The following is a 25821-nucleotide window of genomic DNA, read 5'->3' on the forward strand; positions in this document are numbered from 1 at the left end:
GGTGAGAGAAGGTTTTCGCCTATTTTGTTGCCTAGCTCTACATCATACTGGTATCTTTGTGCGAGTTGGATCGCTTGGGGAAAGTGAGGGAGGGGCTAGAAATTTAATAACTAAAAGTACGTATCAAGATGCCATCAAGATTTTTTTTGAAGAGATATTTGAAAATAGAGTGAGGGAGTTAGAGAAGGCCCAAGGCAAAGGAAAGGAGGATGAATGTGACTCTGATGAAGAAGAAGAACAAGGGGGAGAAGAAGAGATCCCAAGGCTGGAAGTTGAGTTACTTCCAGATCAGAGAGAATTTGTTGAGGTCCTAAAGTGCATTGGCAGAGAATCCTCATCAGGTAAAGATGACATCCCTATTTTTAGTGGGAAAATGAATACAAAAGAAGTGATGGATTGGATTGAGGCATTGAACAACCATTTTGAATGCAAAGAGACCCCTGAGAATAAGAAGGTTATCTTTTCTAAGTCAGAGATGAAAGGAGCATCGCTCACTTGGTGGAATTACCTCCAAGGCGAGAGGGTGAAGGAAGGTAGAGGTATGATAATATCATGAGATAGAATGTTGGGGAAAGTCAAGGCGCAATTCATCCCGATAGACTATGAAGTCAAAGTCTACAAGAAGTTGCAAGATTTGAGGCAAAAAGACCTTGATGTGAGAACATATACCGAGGAGTTCCATAGGTTGAGTCTAAGGACCAAACACCATGAGGAGGAACCAGAGAAAGTGGCAAGATATCTTAGTGGATTGAAATATAGTATCCAAGATGAGATCAACATACTAGCACCAGAGACAGTGAACAAGTGTTTTCAACTAGAAGTAAGAGCAAAGGAGAAGGTAAAGAGAAAGAATTATCAGAATAACAGAGGTAGAGGGGGCAGAAAATTAAGAGGAAGAGGCCCTATGAATGGTAGAGGACATAAACCTAGGCCACAAGGAGAGGCTAATCAAGAAAGTCAGCATAGAGATGGTAACACAAGAGGGAGTTTTAGAGGAAGAAGACCCAACCATAGAGGTAGATTTGGTGGAAGAATCTCAGAGCCTTTCAGATGCTACAACTGCAGTCAAGTAGGTCATACCACAACTAAGTGCCCTGAGAAGACCGGATCAAGCTCCCAAGGAGAGAGGAGAACACATTTGTTTCAAGACACTAATTATTAGAGTGTCAATTCACCTAATTCCTATGAACTTCTAGAGAGAGGAGAAGCCTTGATGATGAGGAGAATATTGTTGAAGGTACTAAGCAATAATGAATCTTCACAAAGGAAGACACTCTTCCAGACCACATGCAAAGAAGGAGGCTAGGTATGTAAGGTTATAATAGATTCAGGTTCAAATGGAAATTTAGTATCCTTAGAAATGGTAGAGAAACTAAAATTAAGAAGAATTCCTCATCTATTTCCATATAAACTTTCTTGGCTTACTAAAGGAAAATAAACCTTGGTAGAAGAGAAATCATGGGTTGAATTTCAGATAGGAGCATACAAAGATAAAATTATGTTTGATATTGTTGAGATGGATTCCTGTCATCTTCTTTTTGGGAGACCATGGCAAGATGACCTCAAGGCCCATCATGATGGACACAAGAACACCTAATCCATCACCAAAGATGAAAAGGCAATTGAATTGATACCCCTGCCTCATAACAGTGAGGATCAAAAGGAGAAGGAGGCCAAGATCATGATCATGGAAGGAAACGAGATCCTCAAGGTAATCAAGGAAGAGGTAACACCTTTTTTTGCAGTGATGTCAGTACCAAGGCAAGAAGAAGAGCCCATTTCATATGGTAAGGTAGACAAGAAAAGGGTGATAGTCCCTAAGGAGGTGGAGGAAATGTTGAGAAAATACAAGGACATAGTTGTAGAAGAGTTGCCAACAACCTTACCAAACCATTGCATTGATTTCATTCCCGGTGCCACCTTACCAAACAAGTCAGCCTACAAAATGACTCGGGCCAGCAAAATGAGGAAGTTGCAAGGGAGATCCAAGAGTTGCTTGAGAAAGGTTTGATGGGGAAGAGCTTGAACCCTTGTGCAATCCTTGCTGTCTTAGCACCAAAGAAGTAGGGAACATGGATACTATGCATTGATTCCCGAGCCATTAACAAGATAACCATCAGGTATAGATTCCCTATGCCTAGATTAAAAGATTTGCTTGATTATTTAGGAGGTGCAAGGTATTATTCCAAGATTGATTTAAAAAGTGGTTATCACCAAATAAGGATTAAAGCTTGTGATGAAGGGAAAACTTCATTTAAAACAAACAAAGGAGTGTATGAATGGAGGGTGATTCCATTTTGGTTGTCAAATGCCCCTAGCACTTTCATGAGACTCATGAATGAGGTGTTGAAGGAGTTCATTGGTAAGTTTGTCATAGTGTATCTAGATGGCATATCAGTGCTTAGCAAGACAAAGGAGGAGCACCTAAAACATTTTGATATGGTCTTGAGAAGGTTGAATGAAGAGAAACTAATGATTTACATGGAAAAGTGTGTGTTTTTGCAAGAAGAACTAACTTACCTTGGGTTTGTGACTTCTATAGGAAATCTGAAAATGGATGCTGATAAAGTGAATGCCATTTTCACATGGCCAACTCCTAGAACAATTGGTGATGTAAGGATTTTTCATGGCCTAGCTACCTTTTATAGGAAGTTTATCAGGAATTTTAGCCAAATTTGTGCTCCCATGTTAGAGACCATCAGGGGTGGACAGAAGTGCAAACTTTCATGGACCAAGGAGGGGGATGAAGTATTTGAAATGTTGAAGAAAAAGGTATCACAACAACTATTTCTTACCTTACCTAATTTTGATAAAATCTTTCAGATTGAATGTGATGCAAGTCATTTGGCAATAGGTGCAGTACTTAGTCAGGAAGGTAGGCCAATTGCATTTTTTTAGTGAAAATTTGAATGACACTAAAAAGAAATATTCTTCCTATGATTTGGATATGTATGCATTAATTTAGGCACTAAATAAGTGAAGGAATTATTTTCTTCCCAAAGAGTTTATTATGTATACAAATAATCAGGCACTAGGCTTCCTAAATAGTCAAGAGAAATTGAGCCATAGGCATATGAAGTGGGTTGAGTCCATTCAGGCCTACACCTTTACAATCAAACACAAGAAAGGTGTCTCAAACAAAGTTGCAGATGCTCTTAGTAGGAGGGCACTAACAGTTTCAAAAATCTAGTTGGAGAGTGTAGGATTTGATTCCCTCAAGGGTATGTATGTTGTTGATGAAGATTTCAAAGACATCTACAAGGTATGCACTAAGTTTGGTATCCGGTATAATTTAGATTATTCTGATTATTTGATTCAAGATGGTCTTCTTTTCAAAGGATGCTAGTTATGCATTCCTAAATGTTCAATGAGGGATAACATAATTAAGGAGAAGTATAGTGGTTGTATGGGGGGACACTTTGGATTAGACAAAACTCTTGAGTTGGTGAGAAGATTTTATCACTGGCCTAAATTGCAAAAAAATGTTAGAAAATTTGTGGATTCATCTATGGTGTGTCAAAAAGCCAAAGGGACAACAACAAACGCAGGAATATACCAGCCATTGCCCATTCCTTCAAGACCTTGGGAAAGTGTGAGAATGTATTATGCGATGGGTTTTCCAAGAACTCAAAAGGTTTTGATAGTGTTTTTGTGGTTGTTGATAGGTTTAGCAAGATGGCACACTTTTTGCCATGCAAGAGCACAAGTGATGCTACATATGTTGAAAACCTTTTCTTTAATGAAGTTGTGAGAATACATGGTTTACCCTTGAACATTGTGTCAAACAAAGATGTGAAATTTGTAGGACATTTTTGGAGGACTTTATGTAGGAAGTTGGGCACAAACCTATCTTTTAGATTAGCTTATCATCCCCAAACGGATGGAAAAACAAAAGTGGTCAATAGGTCACTTGGAAATTTGTTAAGGTGCCTCACCAAGCAATATGGTGAAAAGTGGGATTCCATCATCTCCCAAGCAGAATATGTCTGTAATGATTCTATTAAAAGGAGTACATGAAGGAGCCCTTTCCAAATTGTCTATGGACTGAATCCAAGAGGTGTGCTAGAATTGATAAATCTACCCTCAACTGAACATATCAATGCTTGTGGAGAAGAATTTGTTGAATGGATAAAGGAGATTCATGACCAAGTCCAGATGTAATTGCAGAGAAGTAAAAAGAAGTACAAGAAGCAGGTTGACAGAAGAAAGTGAGATGTGTAGTTCCAAGTTGGAGACATGGTATGGGCAAATCTGAAAAAGGAGAGATTTCCAAAAGGGAAACACACAAAGCTCATGATGAGAAAGGTTGGACCTTGTCCAATACTCAAGAAGTTTGGGAACAATGCATATGAAATCCAATTACCTTTAGATATAGGTATATCACCAATATTTAATGTTGCAGATCTAATGCCATTCAAAGGTACAGTGCAGGAAGGGGGTACATTTTCGGTGGAGGATGCTGCAGACATACTAAAAGAATTTCCAAGTCAAGGGCCACCGAAACTTGAAAGGATAGTGGACACCAAGATTGTGAAGAAAACTAGGAATAAGTTTTACAAACAATACCTTGTTAAGTGGCAAGGACTCCCTGACATAGATGCAGTATGGATGGATGGAGACTAGATGAAGAAACATGTGACTACATTGTAGGAACTCATCTCAAGTCGACTTGAGATTCAATCACCCGGGGAGTATGGTGCAGGAGCACCCAAAGAATCAAATGAAGTATAAAATAGCCTAATATCACCCATGAGGTGAAAATGATCATCTGTAATAGGTTGATAGGTTTTTTATTCAATAAGACCCAATTGATGTAAGGCATTGTCATGGTTACATTTTATAAGCCACCATGGATAAATGACCATGTGGGTCAGTAGGAGTCTAGGCATGATCAGGAAAATAAATATTGGTCTTAGAAACATCATAACAATCCTTGGAATAGGTCGAATACACCTACCTTGGAGTTTCCAGATTTGAAATGTGCAAGTTGACAACTTTTGTTGTCATTGCAAAATGTTGTAAAGGGGGATAACTAATCCTCCAATGGTTCCTAAGTTTGGAAAGTGGTTGGAAACCATTAGGGATGCTATATTATGCCCACTTGGATCAATTCCAGGTTGTTTTTGGCATAGTTGTTGAAGTTGATGAAATTTGATGATGTCTTGGAGTTTGGAGCAATACAATATACTTGGAGTTTTCTAAAATTATGAGTTTTTGTTGTTCGTTTATGATCAATATAGATTGGTGGATGTTTGAAACTAATTGGATGAGTTAGGGAAGTCTCTTACCTTTCATTTGAATCAATTTTGAGGCTTTGTAACAATCAGGTTGTAGATATCCATCAAAATATAACCAGACTGGTCACAAACCCTATCGACACCTAGGGTTTCACTGTAAATATGCCCTTAATCTGACATTTTCACCAGAGGATGAAACAACCTATGTGAGAATGTTAGAAGGGCCATTTTATCATAAGATTTTGGTATTGGTTTTCAAGGAGGCTCTAATTCCAAAGAGATTGAATTGACCCTAGGCAGGCATCTCTATGTGACTGGCTGAGCTGTAGAAGTGGAAATCACTGGTAAAAGATAAAGAAGATGGGATCAAGCCTTGAAAGATTTTATTTGGTGGTTTGACACCTTACCCCACCTTCTAGAAGTGTTGGTTTAGTCGGGGGACTAATACAATGGGTACTTGCTTTGTAAATTAGGCCTAATTGGCTTAAATAGGTCTGGAAGGACAGTAAGGATACAAACCTTTCAACTTGTGGTTAGAATATAAGCCTTTGGGGAATTGTGTAACTTGATAAAGGGTATCTTAATATACCTTTATTTTTTCTTGTCCTTCATAATTTTGTTAAGTTGTGTTTGGAGAACTCAACTGATTTGGCTACTAGGCTACCAGTAGGGCTACTAGACAATAGGACAGTTGTGAGACAAGTGTTCCCTAACACATCTGATAGCCAGATCTTATGGGTGTTTTGTGTTGTTTGGACCACCAATAGACAAAATTGAATACGTTTCCATCCCACTGATACTGAAAGATTGTTTGACATCCACACAAGGGTAGAGTTTTTTCATCATACTAGTACCAAAAGATACTAAATCAGTATGGATCTGGTGACATGAATTGTTGTGTGAGTTGAGTATTTGGTAGGTGTGTTGTTAACACCTTTAACAAAAAAAATAACTTGTTTTGGACATAGTAGTTATGGGTGAGAGAAGGTTTTCACCTAGTTTGTTGCTTGGCTCTACATCACAATCTCAGAGGTCCCCAATAATGTCTCAGTCCAGGGGCGACCACCCCGATCTAACAATCAGGCCCCAAGGGAGTATACTCCCCTTGCTGAGCCCATTGAGGTTGTGTTCCAAAAGCTTTTCTAGGCCGTTGCGGTTGTTTTTTTGATAACTCGCCTGTTTGATCCTAACCAACCCAAGCCTAGGTGGTATAATGAGAATGAGTATTATAATTATCATCGCATCAATGGGCATGATACACAAAAGTGTATGAAAATAAAGAACTACATAAAAGATCTCATTGACAAGGGTGATATTGAGGTAGAAACAACAAAATATTGTAACAATAATGACATACTCAAGATGTACCAGGAACCCTTCCTGAAACATGGCAAAGGCAAGGCCTCATCATCTAATGTTGTGAGCTACAATTATACCAATCATATATCTGGCTTTGACTCCTTGGTGGGTTGTATTGAGCCTGTAGATAACTATATAAATGTCATCACTATCAAAGGAGCTAACCCACCCCCTTCCCAAAATAGACCTAAGATCACTGTTCAAGGTAGTGTCGCCCCTCCTCAACTGGCAAGCAAACCCAATCCTGCTAAAATAGTCATTCAAGATGCCATGCTTCCCACTTCCCACTCTCAAAATGATTGCAATGTAACCACCTGTTGTGGGAGAGTAACAGTCCAGGAGCTCTCCCTCCAACGAACCCTCCCCCCATGTCATCCATCCTCCGATATGACCTCCTTGACCATCTTGGGAAGACCCCTGCACAGATCTCCATCTTAGAGCTCCTCACGACCTCCCCTATCCATGAGGAGATTTTGGAACAATGCCTCCTTGAGTCACATGTCTTTGACAACATCAATATTTCCCAATTCTAAACCCTCATTGGAAACCTTGCTGCCCAACAACATCTTGTTTTCACCTCTAATGATGTTCCCGTTGACGATGATCATAATAAATTATTGCATATTGAAGCTCTTATTCAGAAACATAAGGTTAAACACATCTTAATGGATAGTGGATCCGGACTCAATCTTTGTACATACAAGTTAATAAATCAATTGGGCCTTTTTGAGGACCTGGTTGACATGTCAAGACAAATCACAATCAAAGCCTATGATGATGCAGAGACGGTTTCCAAAGGAATGATCACTTTACCTCTTCAAGTGGGCCCTATTAAAATTTAGACCCCTTTCCAAGTTTTAGATCTTGATCTCCCCTTTAAAATTATCGTCAGCGACTCATGGATTCGTTCCCTCCACTTACCACCAATGCCTTAAATTTACCTTCAATGGTAGAGAGATCACTATCAGAGGCGATGCACAACCTTTTCAGTATTGCAAGCTCTTAGAGGGAAAACATCCATACCATTTCCCGTTAAACAAACCTACTCCACCTCGTCCATCTAACGCATCTAAATTTTCCTCCACCTCATCTCAAACACTACCTAAGATCAAGATCATAGACAATGGTTGTGGAGGATACAAACTTGAGGATTTCGTATTAATAGGCAATCTCCCCTTGTCTCCGAAGTCATTTGGCAAGCCCAAAGAAACAAAAAAAAGATCATAAACCTATTATACAATGTAAGGACACCACCTTGAAGCAATGGGGCCCACTTGATGAGGAGAGTCTCGAGATAGATGTGTCTTCCTGGTTGTACCATGAAGAGAATGAAGAACTAGCAAAGACTCCTAAGAAGATGTACCCAAAAGCATCAGCCATAGTGGATAAGATGGGTTATAAGGGACACGGTTGTTGGCAATTGACACTCAGTTGGTTGGTTTCACTATGTTGTCATTGATGGAAACATGGCAAGTTATTCTGGCTTCATGTTCTGGTTTAGTTGTGTACCAGCAGACACTTCACCAACACTGACATGAGGGAAGGAATTCTCAGGGGAAATGTAGACCAACATGCTTTAGGTATTGGAGGCCGACATCATTTGGATCTGGCATCGGAAATTGTTTTTTATATTTATGTATTTATGTTATCTGGCCGACTTGTATATTGTAATTATCTTTGTAAGCCGACATAAGGCATGATAAATTGTAAGGGGTATATAAGTCAATAGGATAGATCATTTTGATATGATATATGATATTATGTTATGTGAATATGTATTAGGAGGGAAATAATGAAGGAGATGTGAAATATATCAGAGAGATCATGTATGTGAGGATATTTATGTAAAGGCGGATTCTGGTAAAGTGTTTAGGGTTTTACATCGGAATAGATAAAGCTTAACTGGAACTGTATTCAGGCATAGAAAGATGTTATTTAAGCAGTTCACTGATTTCTTTGGATTATAGTCTGGATTTATATGTAGTCAGTGAGACTCCTTTTATGTTTGAGCAGTGTGATTTAGGCTGTAAGCCTTCCTGCAATTGCAGGCCCCTATATTTTGTAATATCTCTTCATATGGCCAGTGAATTGATATTGTGGGTCACAAATCCCACCGTGGTTTTTCCTCTTTTAGGTTTTCCACATATAATTATGTGTGTTATGGTATTCATTTATGTGATTGGCCTATTGGTTGCTTTACTTCTTTCAATTATATATGTACCGGTATACCAGTTGTTGTATGCATGTTTAAATAAGGTTAAAATTGATCATTCTGGTAGAACAATGATTCACCCCCCCCTCTCAGTGTTCTTGGATTCCAACAATTGGTATCAAATCCTTGTGCCGTAGAGGAAGTTTAACAACTTGAAGAAGATCCTAAATCTGGAATCCATGGATATGAGTTTGGAAAAGCAACTTGAGGTAGAACTCGAAGATTATGATGCTGAAAGGATAAAGAACTTGAAGTTATAAAATGAATTGAATTATGCTCAGGAATTCATTCTTGTCCTATACGAGAGGTTGTCATTTGTTCAGGCTAGGAGGAAGGAGCTTTTGCAAAATCAGGATGATGAAGAGAAAGATGCACTAAAGGAATAGTGTCAAAAGTTGAGTTAGGAGAAAATTGTCATGAGAAATGAAATGCAAGCTATAACTATGAGGATGTCTAGGGAGATTGAAGACTGGAAGAAAAAGGAATAAAATCTTAATGTAAATTGAAGAACAAATTTGAAGAATATGATAGGTTGGTACATAAGAATGATACGTTGAGAACCGATTTAGTACAATATCATAGTAATGAACAAGAGCTTGAGAGACAAATGATAATTCTGAGAGATGATATGACTATTTCAAGTGAGTATAAAGAAAAATTCAAGATTAGTTGAGCACAACTAGATGAGTTATTGAAGAGGCAAAGATAGAATGGAGATTCAAGTGGACTTGGATTTGAACAAGGTCAGACTTCTGGTACTACAAATGAAGATCCAAACCATAAGGCACAGGTAAGGTAGTTCAATACTTATAAATTTAATGGTAGATGCTTTGTTTGTAATAAGTTTGGTCACATGGCTAGGGAATGTGGAAATAGAGCAAATTAGAATAATAATTCTACTCTTGGTCAATGTTCTAAATGCAATAAGAATGGTCATAAAACAGAAGTTTATAGAATGAATGTAAAATGTTATGCATGTGGAAAATTTGGACATATGGCTAATCAGTGTAGGTCAAACAATTATATCGGTTTTAGCAAAGCAATTCAAAAGAACAATGTTACATGTTATGCATGTAATGAGGTTGGACATATTGCTAAATTCTGTAGAAGTAGAAATCCACTGGTTGGTAATAGAGGATCAAATGAGAAAGGAAAAGAGAAGGTTAATGAAATCTGACAAGATCATACCCAGAGATGGGTTAGGAAGTTAGAAGATCAATTTGCAGATGGGAATGCACCGGTTACTTATCCAACATAGGAGGTTTCTCTTGCACCGATAGAAAGCTCAACTGGTAACAAAGGCACATGCCTTAGGGGTAGGCAAAATTCATGAAGATGTTGCATATGCCCCGGGAAGAGGTTATGATGTTCTAGACACTAGAGATTCTTATCCGACATGGATATGTTCAACAGAGTTCTGGTATCTTTCACCGAAAGTCATTTATATCAATGACGGATTATGGTTTTTCTTGGAGGTTAAAAGTTTGAATCCACTTTATTTTTTATCACCCTACATTCAAAGTGATTAAGAGAGATTAAGAGCGATCAAAGGCGATTTAGTGCGATCAGATATCTTCTTGAGTGATTTCACCAGCGACTGGAAGAGTTTGTTAGGGTTCCACCGGCAATGATTAACAGGTATTTATCTTTAATCATGGAAGCGGGATCATCATCTATGCCTATCTTTGTTGCAAACCCGACTGTTGTTGAGTTCAAGGACAATCCCAGGCCAACTTTCAATCGTTATTCGCATGTGGCTACCCTGGACGACTTGGTTAGAGCATTTTCCTGTGTTTTGGAAGGAGTTGTGTATGTTGAAGATGTTAGGGCATATATAGAATATCACATTGAGGATTTGGGAATATATGACATCAAGAGCATGTTCATGAGCGAGCTAATGGGAGATTCTGGAAAGATCAAGCCAGAATACAAGCATATTGAAGACTTAGGGTTTACTGACATTTTGGACATTCTGGAATTCGAAGATGAAATAGTTAGGTATGTTTTAAGAAGAGTACATGGAGATTTTATCTGGTTGGATAGACCATACAAGATTACCAAGGAATCCATCAGGGCACTCACTGGTTTACCATAGGTTGGGCATCATCTAGATAAAAAGTTTTCTAATGATCATGTAAACAAAATCACCAGCGCAACATCAGACAGATGATCTATGAGAATCAACACTATCACAAACACAGACATCAGATTCAATAGCATGGTCATCGGTTACAAGGTAACTCAGTCAAACCGACTGAATTCTGTTTCCAACTCCTGAATTTTTGTAGCTTATAAGATGATGAGAGAGAATGAGAAATTGGATCTATGTGGTTGGATTTTGGATGAACTATTGATAAACTTAGGAAAGATTAAAGATGAAAAGAAAGGAACTTTCCGGTATGGAAAATTAATTTTTTGTTCAATGCTATTTTTTATAAATGAGACTACCAGTTTTAGGAAGAGACAATGGGAATTTGACATCCCGGTAGGGAGGCAACTGAAATAGTTAATTTCTTCATTGGGTAATAAGAGAGATGATAAAGTTTGGGGATATTTTAAGGCATTTCAAAAAGCCATGAAATCTAGAGAACCTAAGCACATTGTTGAGAAATACTCAACTGGCATATGCTTCATGGTGAAGAAAGATGAAACACTTATGGAAGCGGTCAAACCCCAAAAGATATGAATTAAGGAAATGGGCTATGAAGTTGATGGACAGATTTTAGATGCCTATGCAAAGATTTTAATTGATGCACTGGTAGATGAAATTGTCAAAACCTTTGGTACTATAAAGCAGAAGACACAAGGGGTTGAAACAAAGCTCAACCGGAAGAAAAGAGAGAAGCAAGAAGGAAAGGCAAGTAAGTTTGTTGAGAAGGTTTCCCAAGACATTAAAGCATTGATTGATGTTGTCCTAGAGAAAGGTAGGAAGAGAAAAGAACCATAAGTATCCATTGAGCCTGTTACAACAGAATCTGCATCTAAAGATGAACACACCCTTGGCATTTAAAAGGGTATTGAGGTAGAAAACCGAGGAAACCAAGGTAGAAGTCAAGGAGAAATCAGTTAAGAATGTTACATTCAAGTTACTAGCACATAAGAGAACTCCAAAGGAAACACCTTCTGCTCCATCTGGTACTACAAAAATGAAGAAGAAGGATGACATTGATACAACAATTCAATCTAGTAATATAACTATCATTCCACCAAAGACTTGTGCAGAGTTAGTAGATGAAATAACTAAAGATGGCATGTTAAAGAATGTACAATTTTATTATAATCATTTAGATGATGATGAACAAAGAGAAATAGAGGAAGCAATAATATTATATTTGGATATTTATAAAAAAGCCTTGATAGAAATTGAAAACCAAATACCAGTAGAACTGTATGATATGTTAGATACTAGGAGGCTATTAGCAATGCAAAAAGATAAACATATTAAGATTCAAGAGTTGTTTTCATTTTGTTTCTATTGCTCTAGAGGAGATCAATAGAACACTTAAAGTTGCAGATAGGAAAGTCTTTAACAACAAACATAGAATAATCAATCTTATGTTAGGAAGGGTAAATGAGATAGTCAAGGAGAACCACAAGGCATGCGTTAAGTTCTTTGAAGAAAACCATGGCTTTTTATACTTTACCAGAATCAGAGACAAACCCTATAGACATCCCAATTGAAGGAAAAGGAAAGGGTATTATGGGTACTTCACCCTCAATTTTGAAAAATGTTAAGATAGTGGAAATTAAGCCCCCGGTAGATAGAAATGTACAGAAAAATGTAGAGATACTGATAAATACATAGAGTGTAAAGGTGGATAATGTAGAGGATACTAATAGTGAGGACAATAGTCCTCCAGATACTAATGTACATGATAAGGATATAGTTCCTAGGGAGGAACCAATAGTTACTAATACTGCACCAAGTGGCATAGCCACCGGTGTAAGTGAGGAGGATACAAAGGATAAATCATCAGAGGAGAAGAAAGAGGAATCCGACAGGGAACCAATAGTGAGTCCAACATTGTTGTCAATTGACACCTCACATGTTGTAAAGAAAAACATAACCGATATGAGTTTTAGTGAACTCATGATGATGGTTGCACATAAATTGATGAAGGAGGGATTTATAGATAAAGGGATTATTGATCAATCTATCACTGTTTTGCACAGACTAGTCTCAGATTGAAAGTTTGATAGAGAAGAGAGCCCATCCAGAAAGATTAAGACAATAACATAACACATTTCAAAGGATTTGCAATCCTTGCAATAGATTTCAAACCGACAAGCACTAGAGAGGTTCACATAGGCTAAAAGAGCTACATTTGATCAGATGATTGAGTCTGAGAGTAAGGAAATTATTGAAAAGTTGAAATTGATAGATAATTCTTTGAAGCAGTGTACAAATATTTACAGAGTATGTTGTAACGTAGATGCTCTTACATTTAATTTGGATAAGAAGATTAAGGAATTTCAGGAGAAAATTTCAAGTATAGCCAATTTTTTGATGGATTAAATTTATTGACTACATCCATTGATGGTCATATTTTGGTTTTGGAAGCCCAATTTTATGCTCTTGATAAGGAAAAAGACAAATCATAGGAAGAGCCAAAAGTCTGAGAGGTTTGGTGAGTCCCAGTTGGATTCACTCAGTGTACATAAGAAGGAGTGTATAGATATGGTTGGTAAGCCCACACCGACAAAGCTAAATGAGAAAGAGTCCTTTGTCCATATGCTAAATGGACTTGTATCTATTTCCAGAACTTTCAAATTTGGTTGGGATACTTATCTTGGGCTATTGGAGAAGGAATATCCAAATATTTTCAAATATATTAAGCTCCGGTAAGGTATCTTTGGGATATTCATTGTACTGTATCTTTCATTCTTTGTCCTAGTTTTGGACCTTTGGTATTCTTTTCGGAAATTTTGATGCCATTGATGTCAAAGGGGGAGTGATATAGATGTGAAAAAGAAAAAGAGGGAGTTGTATACATTAGGGGGAGTATGGAGGATTTTGTATTGATGGATATTCACCTCAGGGGGACCAGGTAGGATGAAATTGGCAGATGAAACCATGATCATTTTTCACATTAGTATTGCCATCAATGCCAAAGGGGGAGATTGTTGGAAACTGACACTCAATTGGTTGGTTTCACTATGGTGTCATTGATGGCAACATGGCAAGCTATTCCAGCTTCATGTTTTGGTTTAGTTGTGTACCGATAGACACTTCACCGGCACAGGCATCAACACCAGCTCCAGCACTGGCACCGACAGGATGGAAGGGATTCTTAGGTTACTGGCAATGCAGGTCAACATGGTTTAGGTATTGGAGGCCGACATCATTTGGATCCGGTATTGCAAATTGTTTTTGATATTCATGTATTTATGTTATCTGGCCGATATGTATATTGTAATTATCTTTGTAAGCCGACATAAGGCTTGATAAATTGTAAGGGGTATATAAGTGAGTAGGATAAATAATTTTGATATGATATATAATATGTTGTTATGTGAATATGTATTAGGAGGGAAATAATGGAGATGTGAAATATATCAGAGAGATCATGTATGTGAGGATATTTATGTAAAGGGGTATTTCGGTAAAGGGTTTAGGGTTTTAGACCAGAAAAGATAGAGCTTAACTAGAACTGTATTCAGGCATATAAAGATGCTATTTTAGCAGTTCACTCATTTCTCTGGATTGTAGTCTGGATTTGTATATAGTTAGTGAGACTCCTTTTGTATTTGAGTAGTGTTCTCTAGGCTATAAGCCTTCCTGCAAGTGTAGGCCCCTATATTTTATAATATCTCTTCATATGGCCAGTGAATTGATATTGTGGGTCACAAATCCCACTATGTTTTTTTCTCTTTGAGGTTTTCCATGTATAATTTTGTGTGTTATGGTATTAATTTATGTGATTGGCCTATTGGTTGCTTTAATTCTTTCAATTCTATATGTACCAGTATACCGGTTGGTGTATGCATGTTTTAATAAGGTTAAAATTGATCATTCTGGTAGAACACTGATTCACCCCCCCTCTCAGTGTTCTTGGATTCGAACACACGGTATAGGGCCAAAAGAGAAAGGAATCAAAACACCAATAAATCCCATCTCATACAAGTATAACAGAGGCTTGGGGTACACTCAAGTACCTAAGATCACTTTCGTTGGTACCCCTTCAAGTCCCTCCTTGGATGTCAAAGACTCTGATGAAGAGGAATTCCACAAAATGCCTTTTGAGTATGAAGAGGATATCTTCTTTGATACCCATATCAACACCATCACCCTCGTAATCCCTTCCACACCACATGAGCTACAACTTGTCCATACTGAGCTTATAGATTGGGACCAATGAGACAAATCCGCTTTAGACATATGTGTTGATGATAACTCTCTCATGGCTCTCCTAACTATGCACAATTTAGAAGACTACAACAAATTTCATGGGATTCAATTTCATGAGAATGGATACTTTGGTAGTCGGGTCAATGCCCTTAGTCGCAAAAAAGATAATAAAAAGAAAAATCATGATTCCTTAGGTGAAAGCCTTTCTGAGGCATCTTTGGATGAGGAAAAAGTTAAAACAAAGGGTGTATCCGAAAGTGAAAACCTGGATCAGGCATTGAGGATGAGGGAGTTGACCTCCCTACCATTGTTCCTCCACAACAAGACAAGTCAAACTTATTGATAGAAGAAATGTACACTGTCAATGTGGGCATTTAGGACACCCAAAAGAACGTGCTCATTGCTAAGTCCTTGTCGGATCAAGTGAAATAGAACTTTATCAAGTTTCTCACGGAAACAAAGATCAACTTCACTTGGTCATATGCTGACATTTCGGGCCTTGATCCCAACTTGGTAGTCCACAATATTGATGTCCATCCAGATGCAAAACCAATGAAGCAAAAATTATGCAAGATTCATTCATACATTGCATTCCTTGTCAAAGAAGAGCTTCAAAAGATGTTGGATGCTGGATTCATAAAACCAATAGATTATCCTGAATGGGTATCCAATGTTGTACCTATCAGCAAACCTGTTGGGGGCATCCACATTTGCACAAATTACTGAGATATGAATAAAGCCTGCCCTAAGGATGACTTCCCGCTCCCCAACATCGACATGATTGTAGATCCCACAATGGGACATGAAATGTTATCACTGAAGGACGGATTCTCTGGATACAAACAAATTAGGATCATAGAGGAAGACCAACACAAAACAACATTCACAACACCATGGGGCATCTTTTGTTATCAAGTCATTCCTTTTGGTCTCAAGAACGTTGGAGCCACATACCAATGAGAAATGACAACAATTTTCCATGATCTTTTGCACAAAATCATGGAGGATTGCATGGATAATAACCTATGAAAATCCAAGACAAGATATGAGCACGTCCCTATCCAGAGGCAGATTTTTGAAAGATTGGAAAAATATAAATTGCGCTTGAATCCCAAGAAATACGTCTTTGGCATCACATCCGGGAAACTATTAGGTTTGATTGTTTCTCACAGAGGCATAGAGGTTGATCCTGCAAAGCTGAAAGCTATCATGGAAATGTCTCCACCAAAGACTAGGACAATTGCGTAGTCTCCAAGGAAAGATCCAATCCATCAGACGCTTCATCTCACAGCTCACGGATAAATGTCACCCATTTTCCCACCTGCTACACAAGGATGCCAAATTAAAATGGGAGTACTTGTGTCAAAAGGATTTTGATAAACTCAAAGAATACCTCACATCACCTCTGGTTCTTATTCCTCTTATTCCAAGACAACCACTCCTTTTCTACATATTAGCTACCACAGTTGCATTGGGGGCATTATTGGCACAGACGGATAATTTGGGAAAAGAACATGATACTATAAAAGTTGCACATTAGTAGGGTATGAGCTCAATTATATCCCTATTGAAAGAGCATGCTTGGAACTCGTCCTTAGCACACAAAATCTCTGACAGTACATGCTTAACAATAAAATAAAATTAATTGCTAAAATTGACCCTCTCAAGTATCTTTTATCAAACGTTGCTCATTGGCAAAACTACTAAATGGGTCATGGTCCTAACTGAGTTTGAAATTGAATATGTAGATAGAAAAGGAATCAAAGGACAAGTGATATCAGACCAGTTGGTCAATGCTCTGCTTCCAGGTGATCACCCTATCCTCACAAAATTTCTAGATGAATTCATAATGACTGTCACTACGTCTTCCACATGGAAGTTGTATTTTGATAGTTCTTGCACCCAAAATGGATCGGGGGTAAGCATATTGTTGGTAACACCGCAAGGAGATTGCATTCCTAAATCATACAAGATGGCCTTTGCATGCACCAACAACATTGCAAAATATGAAGCACTAATCACCAGACTTCGCTTGGCTATCTAATGGAAGATATTGGAATTACATGTCTATGGTGATTCCCAACTTGTCATTAAACAAGTCAATGCTAAATACCAAATAAAGGATGATAAGATCTTCCTTATCAAAGTATGGTTGAGGACCTTAAGAATCACTTTACATCAATCAAGTTTGATCAAATTCCACATACAAATAATAGAGTTGTCGATGAAATGGCCACTATTGGCTCCCTCCTTCAGATGTCAGCACATAGTCAGAAATGTGAGTTTTTGGTTGAGAAACTCTTCATACTAGAATATGATCTACCAGAGTTCAAAATGGTGTACATACTCCTTGTTCCTAGATCCCCTTGGTATCAAGAGACTTTCACCTACCTAATACTTAAGAGATAACAACATTCCTCCACACCTCACCAAAATCCAACAACAAACCTTTATTCGTTGTCATGCCCATTACACTATCCTTCCAGACACCCTATTCAGAAGGCATTTCGATGGTTCCATCCAAAGGTGTCTAGACAACAAGAGGTTGAATGGGCACTATGTGAAGTGCACGAAGGTATCTGTGGGGCACACTCAAGTGGTCTCACTCTGGCTAAAACACTCTTGCTAATGGGATACTGCTGGCCTACAATGGAAGAAGATGCATATAATTATGTGAAGAAATGTATCCCTTGTCAGAAGCATGGTGAGAAGATTCACACCCCATCACAAGATATGCAACCTTTTATCACACCTTGTCCCTTCTCACAGTCGGGGCTTGATCTCATTGGGAAAATCCACCCCACATCCTTCGATGGCCATAAATTCATCATCACCGCCACTGAATACTTCACTAAGTGGGTAGAGGCCATCCCTCCTACCTTCACCACTAGCAAACACATCTCTAAATTTATTCTGAACTATTTGATATGCTGATATGGAATCCCCAAGGTTATTATCACAGCTAATGGCAGACCTTTCAAAAATCAAGATGTTAATGAGTTATGTTGGAAGTTTGATATCCAGCACTGCTTCTCCACCCCTATTACCCGCAAGGTAGTGGTCAAGCTGAGGCTTCTAATAAGTGCTTATATCCAAGAACATTGAGAGGGGGCGTGAATCAGTGTTCTACCGGAATAGAGAAATTTAACCTTATTAACACAACAACTCAACAATCGGTAAACATAAAAGCATATAAAAATAAGCAACAATGCAACCACAAATATGAACACCATAACACCATAGATTTATATGTGGAAAACCTCAAAGAGGAAAAAACACAGTGGGATTGGAGACCCACAATATCTATCAACCGATTAGATCAATAAATTTTACAATAATGGGTGTGCACATGCAGGAAGGCCAATATCCTAGAGCACATTGCTCGTCACAAAAGGAGCCTCACTGACTACAGAAAACATCGAACTACAATCCAGAATGAAGATTGAACTGCAATAATAGCATCTCCCATGCTTGAGTACAGTTCTGGTTAAGCTCCATACTGGTGGTCTTAATCCTCTTCTACAAACCCAATTCTATCACCTATGATCGACAAAACCTCTGCATATGATTACAACATTATTTGCATACAGATAATCCCATAATCTACAAAGAGATCTTACATCATATTAGACCAACCCAAGACCTAAACAATTAGGTCGGCCACCTAAAAGATAATACAATAGATCTATTACATAATCATGCAAACCAATGATAAAACAAGTCTGCCTAAGACTGAAATAACATAAACCAAAAAATAAATCCAACCGGTAATGCATAAGGAGGATCAACCGACACGTTACATAAACCGGTCCATAACCTACTAGAATAACCATTGGACCTAAAATAGGTCACCATAAGCCAAATGAAACACCACAAACAACTGGAACACAAATATGATAACCACCAGCATCTTGATAACCTTCTAGAAGCCACACCAACACCACTTATCAGATTCACCAAAAGTTCTTCATCAAAGCATTGTCAATAAAACCCTTACTAGTAACCAAAAGGCTTACTAGAACATATGATAGCTTCCAGATCACCAAATCTTGAACCAACTGAATATGACAAGCATATAAACCACATGAATGACTGAACTAAACCAATTCCACCAATTGGAATATACCAGAGACAAATCTCTTAATCATCATCAAAGTCCAACCACTCTATCGGAAGCTGGTAGACAACAAAACAACTAGTGTTGACATCAATGACAAACATCAATGCAACACATAATCAATTCCTCCAAATTTCCAATAATAAGACCTTAATCAAAATCCTTAAAAAGATAGTCAATAAAGTCAGTCGTGATAGACACTTGCAACTCCATCCCGCTCTATGGGCTTACTACACTTCCATCTGCACACCTATAGGTGCCACCCCATACTCCCTAGTCTTCGGTTCCAAAGTTGTCCTTCCAGTTGAGATTGAGATCCCCTCCTTAAGGGTATCCCTGTAGAATATCCTCCCTGATGAGGAATATAGAGTTGTTAAGATACAAGAGCTAGAATTGTTAAATGAAAGGGTACCTCAAGGCCTTGAATCATCTCTAGGTATATCAAAATTGCCTACGCTTGAGTTACAACAAGAAGGTCAAAACCCGAGAATTTGAAGTGGGTGATCTTGTCCTTATGGAAAATTAGAAAAATATTCAAGAAAGAGAAAAGAAATGCAAGTTCGAACCTAATTGGTCTAGACCTTATGTAATCATAGAAAAGTATGGATCAGGGGCATATCAGTTGGCTACTCCCAAAGGAGATCGCTTGGACGAGCCCATGAACTTTATGCACCTGAAGAGATTCTATGCCTAGTCCTCAAAAGGTCCCCAACTGTCTAAAAATAAAAAATTACAAAAATAAAAAAACAAAAAATCAAGAAAAATACAAAAAAATAGAAAATATGCAAAAAGTAAAAAATCAATTTGTCCATCAGTGAAAACCACTTTGTGGCGCTATGGGCAAGTACCTTGGTGAAAACCTATTTATAGGCATCAAGGTAAATAATCTGGGTCCATCATCTATTAGGTTAGACTCTTTCTCCCTCACCCACCCACCAGATATCCATATTCACAACTACATAAACCTTCTACCATGGCACCCATCACCCCGCTTCTTGTCGGTTCTCCCCTTCATTCCTTTCAAACCATCCCCTAATCTACTAAGCCATGCTCCACAGAACAATCACCCATATGATGATGAGTCTTTTCCTAAATCATGAATAAGGATCAACCCATTAAACTAATATTTCATCCCATCAGACTAAGCTTCCATCCCAGTTAACTGAGCTTAAATCCCAGTCTTGAGCTTAAACTTCTTCTTGACTTGTGCATCATTCAATCACCTATCCACATGCACTCTATCAAGTCTTAGCAGTGAAATGCCATATTTGCATACAGATATCAATGTCATCTACTCTATTGCTTGTTCACATCATTAGTCACTTCTACCCATCAGGATGCATCCTTCCACTATCCAGCTATATATCCACAAATCCTAAGTCCTACTCTTGGCAATAGATGTCAGTTGGCCTTGTGCATTTTGTTTGCATGATCTGATTTATTTGTTTTGATTTTCATCACTATGTCCTTACCCATGGCTACCAGGATCAATCTATATCTTGGTATGTTGTGGCAAGGGGCATACTGGGTCATGTTTTATGGTATGGCATGTTTGAAGTTTTTCCTTGTACAAACTGGAAACCCTGCATTAGTGTTTATCAACACTTACATGGTTGTGTGCAAGGCATACCTATTTGTCTAAGATTCAGTCCATGCCTTGGGTTTTTCATGGCATCTTGATTCCTATAATTAGTGGTGTAGACTACCCTTGGTAGTATCAAACTAGGTTGGCTCTCCACATTTTGTGCACAACAAACCTCCCTATCCATCTCATATCATTGCATTTTTTCGATCATCTCTCCCTTTCAAATTTTGGAGACCTCAATTTATTCCCCCTGTTCTTCTAGTCTACCTAAGGTCATTGTATTATGATTGGAATATTCTCAAACAAATGTTGCATTACCCATATAGGTGCATTATTCATTTCTATCTAGTGCATTAATCTTTTGTGTGTTGCATTAGTCATTTAGTTTTTATTTCAAATTTTGTTGCATTACTCATTTTTAGTGTTGTACATCATTTAGTTTTCATTTCAAATTTTGTTGCATTACTCATCTTTTCCGTGTTACACATCATTTAGTTTGCATGTCAAATCTTGTTGCATTATTCATCTCCTGATAAATTTTTGATTGCATTATTCATTTTTATTTTTTCCGGTGTGTACATTACTTAGTTTACATTTCAAATTTTGTTGCACTATTCATTCTTATTCTGGTTATCCATTATAGTCAACATATTCATTATAGATTAATCCATTTAATCAAATTATGTATTCTCAAATTTTAAGTCCATTAGGCATCATAAGTCTTCATCATCACAAAATCAAAATATAATACATCATGCATTATGTAACAAAATATATACACATTATAAAATCCAAAAACAAATACATCCACCTAGCTCATATAAGTCAAAATAACCATCCTGCGTCCATTAAAGTTGTTAGAAACATATCATAAACACATATGCATATATAAGCATCCATCCTACATCAAAAATAGGTCAACACAACACATGCATAAGAATCATTAATAAATTGCATCATAAAACAAAAACCAGTGTCCATAATAAAGTAAATGCATATATAAGCGCCGCCAAAAATAATATACCATATTAATCTCTCTCAAAAATGAATATAACAATCATAGTACAATATAATGTCACATGGAGACTATCTCTCCCCTCCTATCTCTCTAGCCCCTCCTCGTACCTTCCTCCTCCTCCTCAAGATGGCTCTACTCTCTGTGTCCTCGATGGTCTCATACCTACCGATTCCCCTATCTATTGGCTATGACTCGGGCATTGGCTATGGGTCCTATGAGAACATACACTCTTTGTGTATGATGATGTCCTCTTCTCTATTGGGACCACTCCATGGTATAATCCTTTGTAGTATGTTGCTTGTCACCCTGCCCTCTCTGCCCTCTCTCGTTGCTGCCTAGCCATGCGAGAACTAACATCTGTCATGTTGTCCCTCTCTCACCGTAGGTGAGTCACATCTACCTCTTCCCTCTACACCCTAACCTACAGACTCTCCATCTCCTTATCTTGTTGTTGTAGTGTGCTCTGCAACTCCCCAATGGCAGTCCCTATCCTTTCCTCCTCCCCCTCCCTCCGCAGATCCTCCACCTCTATTTAAGTCATTTGTAGGCTCTCTATCAAATCATTGATCTCTCTCTGTAACCACCCCACCTTCGCCTATAGACTATCCCCCCTCACCCTCTCCACCTACAGCTCATCCTCCAGCGAGTGTACTCTTTCCCTGGTGGTATCCCTCTCCTGCATAATCTTGTCAAAATCTACCTCGGACACCCTATTTCCACCCTCCATCCTAGCGTCCTATGCCTTTACCTTGAGGATATCCCTGGCTACTACCTCATCTCCTCCCCCCTATCCCTCCCCTGCCACCTACACCTATGCTAGAATGGCTGCCTGTGGCCCTCTCCCTCATACTACTCCCCTCCTTTGCCTCAGGACACCCCTACCTCCTCCTACCACAACCCTATCCCCAAGAGCATCCTTCTCCCCTCCAACTATCTCATCGACGACTGACTGCACCTCATCATCCTCTAGCACCCCCAAAATTATCAGTCGTACCAGTAGGTGGGCCTCCCACCAGCTCCTATATCCTCCTATGGTACCTGGATCCTCCCCTGCACAACTCCGCTCATCCCAAACCAAGTAGGTTGTTGTCTAAAAACTGGTCCTCCCCTCCAACAGACTCACAGTCTGCCCCACAAGCCTATCTCTCATATAATCTGTGGGTATAATGGTATAACACCCACTATATCTTGTATCTCCTTGAACTGTCGAGCCACCCTATATGGTTCATAGTACTCTATAACATATACTGGCCTGCCAAAAAGCCACATCTCTACAACTGACCAATGTAACTTCCAGTCTCCCCTCCAGTGCTCGCTATCCAAAAATGGCCTCCATGTAAATTGCATCAACTCATAAAAAATGCAGCGCCAAAACCATATCGCTTCTATCTGGGTATAGTGCAATAATCCTTTGTATTGATCTATGTAAGGTCATCATGGTCGTCTATCCTATACCCCAAGTGACCGAGTAACTGCAATGTGGCTCCATGCCCATATGTGAAGCAAGGTCACCCCTACAGACAGACTCATGTAAACCTTGTATACAGCTAGATGCATGTCATGATATAACTGTGTGAGAATCCTTGCTCCCCATGCATACTCTGCACAATCATGTACCATATAGTACATGCACCTGCTCCACCCAATCAGGAATCCATGTCCTCCCAGGTTAGGCATCATTCATCCACTAAGGAACCCACAGATCACAAGCACCAGACGTGGAATATGTCAAATCTCCATCGCTCGCCCCAAGTGCATCTGTGTCCTATCCATCATAGGCAACACATCCCACTCGCAAACCTCCCGTAGATAGAAGTGTGTTGTGTCTAGCCTATACTCAGGAATCACTCCATGAATGGGGATCTTCAAGATCCTCCACACATCCAATAATGTCATAATGGCCTCTCCTATGGGAAAATGGAAGGTATAGGTCATGCTATCCCACCTCTCCACCAGTGCAGTCATCATGGTGGTGTGTGGTCTGATCCTTGGCCATTGGCCAACAAAATCCAATCCTACGGCACCTAGAATCTCCAACTCATCCGCGGATAACTACCTATACATCCACATCATCACCGACCAATTCTCTCTCGATGCCAACAGTCCTAAGTTCGCCTGCATTTAGGTAAACCACTTCATTAGCCATTGTCATTCTTCCTAACTCTACCCTATCCTATTCCTAACTTATACACCTCCCCCCACCTAATTACTCATCATGTACCTTTCTTCGCACTCGTGTTGATTCATCCAGCACACACGCCAAAACTGTGGTGCTTGCACCACGTCACAACCGGACACACTAAACTCTTAGACCTGGGTCCTAACCTCGATTGGCGCGGGTGCTCATGCCACGCACCCTTTTTCCCCACCATAGATCTAAAACCCTAACCTAGACCAGCATGGGTGCTCGTGCCATGCATGTATACCCATCCCAAACCCCCCTCAGATCCCTAATCCCTGCGTGTACTGACACTATTCACCAATGCTTGCGCTAACATAGGGGAGCACGTGTTGAAATGAAGATCAATGCGTCTGCCCCACTAAACTTGTAGCCTAATACTAGCCTCCAAATTCTACCCCAAATCTATCAAATCACAAGGTGGGCCTAGGGTACGTACCAGTGGACCATAGCGCGATAGCCTCTCATGTTGACGTACCCTCTCTGTGTCATGCTAGTGTGTGGGAATGTGGTTCATCTCTCCTTCTACTTTCTAAGCTTTGATTTGCTCCAATAATTGTGTGACAATGACCCTTCATTGGGCCCTATGTGGCTTATATGGGCTCCCCTCATGGGCTCGCTCCTTTGTCTCTCCCCTTCTTCTATCTCTTCTCATATTTAATTAATCATTTCTTCCTTTCTTTCTCATTCATTCATTATTTTCTCTCTCTTTCTTTCTTTCTTCTTTACAAGAATTTTCCACAATTTTTTTTGAAAAATTCTAAAAAATTCTCGAGGGGGCATACACCACCCACGCTTTACATCGGGGCATCCTCTTTCTTCTAACTTTTACCCATCACCAATTTTTGCCACTACATAAAAGAGGAGAAAATGTAGACACTTAAATTAATTATTGTAATTTATTTAACCCTCCTACATAATTAATTTATTTAATTGTGTTAACCTTTATTCTTCTCAATATTAATTAAATTTAATCTAATTAATATTGTCACTATAGTCCAATGATTGATAAATCAATTTTCCCTTTTTTCCTCTAAAGTTCTCAAAAATTAATTCTTCTTAATCTCAGTATTAATTAATTAATTTTAATTACTTTATTAATCTTGGTGATTCCTACAAATCACCTTGTCCTAATCCATCATTAGTCTAATAAATTCTTCTAGAAACTCCCTTAATCTTGCCTAGCATTAATCTTTGAATTTTAATTCCCCCCACTCATTCTCTCTCCTAGTCAAATCCTCCTATGAATCCCACTTGCTCCTAATCCTCGCCTAATTCCTCTAAATAATCCCCCTAATCCCTTGCTAGTACCTAATCCCCATGACTAGGCACAAAAGTCAATTGTAGCCATTTTGGCTAAATCCTCTTTGTCCCCCTCTCACCTTCCACCTTAAATGCCCCCTTTTGCATGAATGTGAGATTTTAAAAATCTCACATTCTCCCATGCTTCTCACATTCCCAAGGAATTTAAAAATTCCTTTTCCCTTTTCCAATCCCCATACACACAATATATTGAGAATTTTAAATTCCATGTGCATCCCCCAAGGAATTTTTAATTCCTTTTATTTCTCCTAGGTGCAATGGGAACTCTTCCCCATGTACCTTGAGGAGGGTGGAGACAAGATGCCTTTACGAAAAATCTCTTGGTCTCCACCCCCCTTGTCATTTCATTGTCCATTGATCCACATGATCTCTTCTTTTCAATCCTATCCCTCCATTTCTTTTCAATCTTGACCGTCTATTTTTCTCCATCCAATTCTATAAA

This window comes from Cryptomeria japonica, chromosome 6 (genome assembly GCF_030272615.1).
Source record: "Cryptomeria japonica chromosome 6, Sugi_1.0, whole genome shotgun sequence".
NCBI classification, from domain to species: domain Eukaryota; kingdom Viridiplantae; phylum Streptophyta; class Pinopsida; order Cupressales; family Cupressaceae; genus Cryptomeria; species Cryptomeria japonica.